Genomic DNA, 8,678 nt, shown 5'->3' on the forward strand with positions numbered 1-8,678 from the left:
CTTTCCTCCTCCCTAAAGAAGCTCAACAACTTTTATGTGAACCCCCAAAAACAGGGCTTTCCTTCCTTAAAAAAGCTCAACAACTTTGACCTGAACCCCCCAAAAGGGGGTAGATCACTGCCAGTTTTTAACTCTGTGAGTAGATCGCAGTCTCTTGGAAGTTGGCCACCCCTGGTATAATGCATTGGAAAAACAAAAACCTTGGAATGTCTCCTTTTAACTGGGTTTTTTTTAAATTCTTTTAATACAAATTTTATTAAAATAACTTTTATTAAATTTGCTTGGTGACCTAACATTATTAGGTTACCAAGCAAATTTAATCATTATTCAATTAATTCAATTAATCATTAATTAATCAATTAATTATTCAATTAATCATTATTCTAGGAAACAAAGAATACAAAACAAACTTCATTCATAGTACAATGCATAACTACAAAACATTAATATACATATCCTTTTAACTGTTGATTTCATTCATTTTGCTTTCTTAAAAACATTGTTGAATATTTGTGGAGAGTTTTAATGCACATATCAGTGCCGGATTTACATATAAACTAAACAAGCCATAGCTTAGGGCCCCCACTCTCTTGGGGGCCCCAAAAAAAATTAAAGGAAAAAACACTGGATGTACATTTCCAAAATATAATATAAAAAAACAAATAAAATAAAACCTACATACAGCAACAGTTTTTGTGTTGGGTAGGCACCTATTTGTTATGTGCAAATGGCTTTAGATACCTATTAGGTCCATAAATTACCATATAGCATATATTCAACACGAAAAACAGGGACAAATTGTTGTCGACAAAGGACAGCTGGACCGAGGGAGCTGGCATTTGTCCGCAGACAGTTTTTCCAGGTCATGTGGCTAGCATGACTAAGCCGCTTCTGGCAAAACCAGAGCAGCGCATGGAAACGCCGTTTACCTTCCCACTGGAGCGGTACCTATTTATCTACCTTAGTGTTATTCCAACGTATGTGTCATTTATTCTTGTTTTAATTGTGCCGAATCCCGATTCAGCTCATTTTATTAGTTATATATGGTTTTTATCAGTATCTGTAATATGCTTTTTTGTTTGTTTGTTTTTTTGTTTTGATGCAACAGCCTGTGGGCTATGCAAATAAATAGTTTGTTGTTGTGTAGCATGGGTGGCGCTGTGCGTTAAACCGCAGAGCCTAGGGCTTGCCGATCAGAAGGTCAGCAGTTCAAATCCCTGCGATGGGGTGAGCTCCCATTGCTCGGTCCCAGCTCCTGCCCACCTAGGAGTTCAAAAGCACACAGTACAAGTAGATAAATAGGTACCGCTCTGGCGGGAAGGTAAACGGTGTTTCCATGCACTGCTCTGGTTCGCCAGAAGTGGCTTAGTCATGCTGGCCTCATGACCCGGAAAAACTGTGGATAAAACGTCAGCTCCTTCAGCCAGTAAAGAGAGATGAGCGCCGCAACCCCAGAGTCATCCACGACTGAACCTAACGGTCAGGGGTCCCTTTACCTTTACCTTTATGTATAGTAGGAATCCTGGCCTTATCAAGCAACCTTAGCACACGAACAGGATTGTATTGTATGTCTCCGCACCACAGATATTACTTGCTAGAATACGCCAGCTTCCTTAAATGTGAGTTTGAAGGAAAGAAGAGATTAGGCTCTGGCATTTCTTTCAGCTGTGAAAACCTGTTCTTAACCATCATTATTTCCTAACTAGACAAGCGACCAGAATGCAGTAACACCATTGTGTTTCTTGAAGAAGCAGGACAGGATTTTCAGCATCAGGCTCATTCTCCTCCCACTGTGAAATGAAATAGCCAGTTACTACTGTAAGAGTAGGATGGGTGAAAATATTTTAATCCCCCGTACCTGTAAAGGTTAAGCACTCTGAGCAAACCTTTGGAGTGAAGACATTCCAGTGCCTAAAATGTGCTTCTCCACCCCCTGAAGACGTTTCCCACATGCATTCATTTGTGGCAAAACCTGTGTTTGCCATGAAACTTTGCTCAGTTGGGAGACATGCCTAATCCTGGTTCCCTAAATAGTGAACGTGTGTGTGATATATACATTGAAAAACACACAAGTTAGATCTCATGCGTTTTTCATACTTTACACAATTTCAAGTGCACACTTTAAAATACCCAGGTTTGCAGTGAAAACAATGTGTGAATCATAGTCACATTTTGCGAATTGCTTGGTGTCAACACATAAGCTACACTGAATACGTTTCATTTGCGGTGAGGCTAGCATCCATAGCAATGAATATCCAAGAAGGGTGTAAAAGCATACCCTCCATCATTTCTTATTTATACCCTGCCCATCTGACAGGGTTGCCCCAGCTACTCTGGGCAGCTTCCAACATATATATATATATATATATATATATATATATATATATATATATATATATATATATATATAATAAAACATTAAACATTATAAAACTACCCTTTACAGGGCTGCCTTCAGATGTCTTCTGAAGGTTGTATAGTTACTTAACTCCATAACCTCCAACACTTCATGTGATCAGATTAAAGCTATATGGAAGGAAAATTGAGATTTTTTTAAAAAGCAAAAATGCTATTTCAAAGGGGGGGAGGTAAAGGACCCCTGAGAGTTAAGTCCAGTCGCAAACGACTCTGGGGTTGCGGCGCTCATCTCGCTTTACAGGCCGAGGGAGCTGGCATTTTTCTGGGTCATGTGGCCAGCATGACTAAGCCTGCTCTGGCGAAACCAGAGCAGCGCACGGAAACGCCATTTACCTTCCCGTTTACCTATTTATCTACTTGCACTTTTGGGGGTGCTTTCGAACGGCTAGGTTGGCAGGAGCAGGGACCGAACAACGGGAGCTCACCCCGTCGCGGGGATTTGAACCGCCAACCTTTCGATTGGCAAGCCCAAGAGGCTCAGTGGTTTACACCACAGCGCCGCCCGCATCCCAAAAAAGCTATGTGGAAGGAGAGGGGGGAAAGCAAAAATGCTATTTCACAGGAAAGCCTTGCCCAATTAATTGTTTTCTTCCCCCAAAAAGTGCAAGGGGTGTTTCAGGTGAGAGAATGAGTTCCCCCATCCCACCACTTTTCATTAATTCGGATAGCCAGAAGATGCCTGCTTTTCTAAGCTTCAGCTTCGTTGTAAATGGGGTGTGTGTAACTTTTGGCTGTTTGAAGCAGCACCATTAAGAACTTGAAGTGTGAGAAATCCCCACCCCACACGCCTACTGCCGTTTTTTTCCACTGCACTTGCAATCACGTCATGAGGTGTGGCACCATAAAGTAAATGCAGCTGACTCTCCGAAAACACACTACCCGAAAAAATGTGCCAGAGCTGTCAGAATTATTACATCCCGTGGATGCAAGGCAAAATCTGTACTAATAATTACAAGAGGCAGGGCCACACAGCTGGCATGAACTAGGCACTGCAAACTGGCATTTTTAAAAACAGCAACCAGAAAGCCCTTGAGGATTTAGAATTGAGTGCTTATCAGCCAACTGCATTATTTGTCCTTCGAACCAGTCCCCCCCCCCATAATTAACTGTATTATGCAAATGCATGATGACCTGGAATAACCCCTTGGGAGCAGAGCAAGGCCATTGCCTTGTTTTAGGTTTCCCATTTCCCTGAATTTCTGGGGCAGGTTTAGAGCGTCAGTTTCTCGGTGAGGAGAAATGTACTGGCGGTGATTCATTCGGTTTTTCTTTTTCGCAACAGCTATTTATTTATAAATATATAGGTAAAGCAGATGGCAAACAGGTTGTGCGAGTTTGAAAGCAGCCTCGGAGATGTGCACGACACATTTGAAACGCATTATTATTTCCCAGAGAATTCTGGGCACTGTAGTTTACCCTTCACAGTTACAATTTCCCAGCAACCCTAAACAAACTACAGTTCCCAGAATTCTTTGAGGGAAAGAATATGCTTCAAAGTGCTTTTAAAGGTATAGGGTGAGTAGAAGAAGAAGCAACACACCCTTGCAACAACCTCAAGCTATTTCCTGCCAGCTTAATAATAATAATAATAATAATAATAATAATAATAATAATAATAATAATAATAATAAATTTTATTTATACCCCACCCTCCCCAGCCAAGACCGGGCTCAGGGCGGCTAACACCAGGTTCTTGTCAGCTTGAAAACTCAATCTGTTTCTCTAATTGCCTCTTTTTGCCTCCTCGTGGCCTTCACACAATTGGGTAGGTGTAACTTACATTCCAGACATTTAAAAGAACTGAAAATTATCGTAATGAACCATTACCTCAATGAACCATTAGTGGTTAGTGCAGTTTACCAAGCCACATCCTATGCTTGTTTATTGAGAAGTAAGATGTTTTGCACCGTTTCATTTTTTCAGCTCCTAACAAGCATTTCTGGGCGCTTCCAGATGACCTGTTTATTGAGTTCCCATCCTGATTTGTTGGCAAGGAGATTAGATTGCGATGACCATCAACTGTGCATCTGTTTGCAGGGAGGTTAGATGTTGTTGCATCAAAGCAAGTGTTATCTCCACACTTTCCTCTGGAGGAAGTGGGTTTGTCACACAATAGTATAATGGGTTTGTCACACAATAGTATAATCATCTATAATTGCACACCCTCATTTTGCTGGTATGTGATTCAATGCCACTTGAAAATAGTCACAATCTGAAAGCACCCTCTATGGACAACCTTTGTTAATTTGGGGCATTGACACCAGTGGGGAAGGATTGATTATCCGCACCATTTCAAAAACCACCTTGCAACTTGCGTTTTCCTGCAATTTTTGTGGTATGAACCACATGGCGTTTCCACTGTCCTGTTGACACCTTGGTTCTCCTGGAGCCCAAACCTGTTTTTCACCTGACAGTAGTGCAGAAAGTTTTCCTAAAAGGATCACATTGCCTCATGCCATGCAATATGTGTTTTGCATACCACGGTTTTGGGCTTACATCAGGTTTCCCAAAATTCAGCGCCTACCTCATCTGTGCCCACCATCATGTCACACTGTGTTTCCCACTTCTCTCTGGCTGCAGATGCTGTACATGAATAACAATCCCCCTCTGTTACTAAGTGTATTATTTCTGAGGTGTTCCGGGTCACTTTTTCTCTTCACCCCACCTCGATCCTTGAGGTCCGTCTGTGTGGATAATCCCCTTTTATTATAACTAGGGATAACTTAGTAATGGGGTTCTCTTGTCCAGCTGTCGTGGCCTGTTATATATATATTTTGCTCTGGGCTCCTAGGTTAAGAATACCTCGCAGCTCTGTCAATTCTGGGTCTCTCTCTCATTAGATCCCCCCACTGTGTCAGTTAGCTAAACCCTTTTAGCAACTGTGTAGCCTTACCAAGGTTTCTGCCCTTTTGCCCCTCCTGAGTGAAACCCCAAGACACAAACTATCACCCTGCAGGTCAGTTTTGTCTTTTCCCTGAGTTCACCTCCTCATGAGCATCCATATATCGCTGGACCAAATAAATGCCTCTTCTCTCTTGGCTCAACAAAAACAAGTCTTTATTTATTTCAGAACATCATGTTTCAAGTACTTCAATAGTTCATCAGCTTAGTTACATCTAAAGTATAAACGCTTTCCGTATAACCTACTTATCTTCATCCTATCCTAGCCTAACCACTACTATCCTGGCCCCACACCCCTCTTCATCCCTGTCTCCACACACACCCTCCCTCTTCTCAACTGCCAAAACGGCTGTTCCCTCCTTTTAAACCGGGGGACCGCCCCACCCCCAAAGGATGCAAATTTATTTAAATAAAGGGAACCGGGGGACCGCAGCAATTTTAGTAGCAGTGGGAAGCAGCATCACCGGAAGCTTCGGCAGCCACATCTGTGGTGGAGGCGGGAGATTCTGCAAAAAAGAAGGGATCTTTGAAGCAGAGGAGAACTCAAGGCTAAGGGCTGCTTCCCCCTGTCCCATTATCTCCTTCCCCCTCCTTCCCCCTGTCCCATTACCTCAGAGGCAGGTATCCTCCGCCTGGGCTCCAGTCCCTCCCGGGATGCGGCGGCTCCCAGGCTGAGTCCCTCCCTCGCTGCAAAACAAACAAGAGACTTCAGCGGGCGCCTGGCTCCCAGCCACGCTAGCCCCAGTCTGGGGCAGGAGGGTGGGGGACCTGGGAAGGGGACATTTCCTCCTACCTGATCTTAAATGCTGTCCCCACTTCGCCTCCTCCTCTGTACGGGCGTCTTGGCTCCATCCCGGCCGGCCTGGCACAGAAGCAGCAGCCAAAGTTTCCCCCCTCTCTAAAATAACCTGAGATGTTCTTTGAATTGGAGGAAACTTTGGCTGCTGCTTCTGCGCCAAACAGGGCCGGGCAGGAGCCACGGCCGTACAGAGAAGGGGCAGTGGGGAAGTGGCGCGAGGGATCTCAGCCGGGAACCGCCGGGATGTTCTCTTCCTCCCGGGAGCAGGAGCTGGAGCCTCAAACCTGGAGAAATAAGGAGAAATATGGGCTAAGAAGGCAAACAAAGAACCTGAAATGCAATGTATTTCTGCCACCTTTTGAGATTTCATCAGATTTCTCAACGGGGCAGCATTTCCAAAGAAGAAGAAGGTGGCAAAAATAAGCACAACATGCCCTTGTTTGAGATCTAGGTGGTCCTGGACAGCTGTATGCCTAAACTGAAGCCCAAACATGGAGAACTACTGTATCTATTTCTCAAAATATTTAGGTATGGACTAGTAGGCTGGTATAGATTCATGCAGTTCTGAAGCCACAGTGTCAGCTCCTGGGGGGGGCTGTTCCCCAAGGCAATAACTGGGGGGGGGGGGGGGAGAGAGAGAGAAGTGGACCACAAAGAAACACTTCCCGTAAAACTACAGGAATATCTAAACCAGGCCTTCCTCCTCCAGCTGGCTGTCCCATTGCTGGCATGAGGAAATGGCAATCCCCACCCCCAGCAATGGGAGAGCCACTTCTTCCCCTGGTCCAGTTCCACACACCATGTCTGCTTCTGTCTGAAGGAAGGAAGGACGTATGGGGTGGGGAGACTTGTGGGATTCACAGCATACCTGCATGGTCGGGTTTTCTCCCTTGCACCGCTGGGCTGTTTCTGCTGATGGGCCGGATTCAGACCATGACCCTGGGAGAGACGAAGGACATTGTATTTTCCTGCCATATGCATCCACTCTAGGGCACCAGCCTCCCCAATTATTTCCTTCTGGGGCACAGCCCCCTCAATATTCCCTCCCCCAACCCCGTCTGCCTTCCCAGCTCCCTCCTGCCCTCAGTCTTCTGCCCCCCCCCGCCACATCCCTCCTTCTCCTGCACAGCAACCCAGAAGCAGAGCAGGGAAGGTGAGCCAGCGGAGGAATGGATTCCCCATGGAATTAACATACCACTACTTTCAGTTTAGCTTCTTTTTTTTCATAGCGCATGAACTGCCGATGATGCCTTCCTTTCGGAGCACCTGAGAGACAGAAAGGATAATAAAAAACAGAGGAAGTTACCAACCAGTTGTTCACAACAGAAAATATCATCTGGGGAGCACAGCTGAGGACCTGCCAAGCTATCAACAGCTGTGGACAGTCTCAAAGTGGCTAACAATCTCCTTTCCCTTCCTCCCCTACACTAAACACACTGTGAGTTGAGTGGGGCTGAGACTTCAGAGAAGTGTGACTAGCCCAAGGTCACCCAGCAGCTGCACGTGGAGGAGCGGAGACGCGAACCCGGTTCACCAGATTACGAGTCTAATGCCCTCAACCACTACACCACACTGGCACTCCACACATAGCCCTGAAGGAACACCAACAGAGAGAGGGAAAGAATAAGTAGAGCTCTCTCCCTATGGAAACATTAAAATAATTAATACAGATGGACTGAGAAAACCTTAATAAACTCAGCACAGTGGGACCATTGGTTTCAGATGTGAAGAAAAGAACAAATGGCAAGTGAAATACTTGTCTCTGCTGACCCCTGCAGGGCACTATGGAAAACTGCCATGCTTATACAGTGGTACCTTAGTTCTCAAATGCCAAAAACCCAGAAGTGTTCTGGTTTTCAAACATTTTTCGGAAGTCGAACGTCTGATGCGTCTGTCTGCTATTGTTTCTGGGGCACCTGCACCAATCAGAAGCTGCGCCTAACGGACTTCCGGAACAGATTAAGTTTGACACTTTTGTTTTTGCTATTTTACATTTTTTTTGTTTTTGAGGCTTTTTTGGTTAATTTGTCCTTGTGACTTTGTGGAACCCAGTTCAGCTACTAATTGATTGATCGATTGTGTGACTGTGGAAATGGATAAAAGCCCCCCCATCCAAGCAATGAATATCATCAGCGCAGGTAAGGAAAAAAATAATTTCAATTTTTATCATCTACAATACTGTCTTATTTATTTTATAGTACAGCACATTGATTATTGCTTTCATTTTGTGGATCCATGGTCTCATTAGATAGTAAAATTCATGTTAAATTGCTGCTTGAGGGGTTGAGTTTTAGAACGGATTAAGTTTGAGAAAACAAGGTACCACTGTATAGCATTACACACAAACACACACACACAATGAGAGGGATCAAGGGAAGTAATAGTACCACTATATTCAAGTGAAGTAATAGTACCACTATTACCCGGCCGGCTGCCCAGCGGCACGCTGGGGCCAGGAAAACCCCGGAGCCGGCGCAGGGAGGAGGAGGAGAGGAGGAGAAGGAAGAGAAAGAGGAAGGAGAAAAAAGAGGGGAGCCCCAACCTTGCCATGTCGCTGCCA

At 44.7% G+C, this 8,678-nt stretch overlaps 1 long non-coding RNA gene across 1 annotated transcript; it reads right to left on the minus strand.

The window, feature by feature from the left end:
* Window positions 1–5,767: 5,767 nt before the first annotated feature.
* On the minus strand, window positions 5,768–6,176 carry LOC117058462. The gene is made up of 3 exons (XR_004427864.1): window positions 6,113–6,176; window positions 5,930–6,006; window positions 5,768–5,825 (listed from the first exon to the last, which is right to left on the minus strand). It is a non-coding gene; the product is annotated as an uncharacterized LOC117058462 (long non-coding RNA).
* Between the last annotated feature and the right edge of the window lie 2,502 nt (window positions 6,177–8,678).

The sequence above is a fragment of the Lacerta agilis genome, chromosome 14 (assembly GCF_009819535.1).
Source record: "Lacerta agilis isolate rLacAgi1 chromosome 14, rLacAgi1.pri, whole genome shotgun sequence".
Taxonomy (NCBI): Eukaryota; Metazoa; Chordata; class Lepidosauria; order Squamata; family Lacertidae; genus Lacerta; species Lacerta agilis.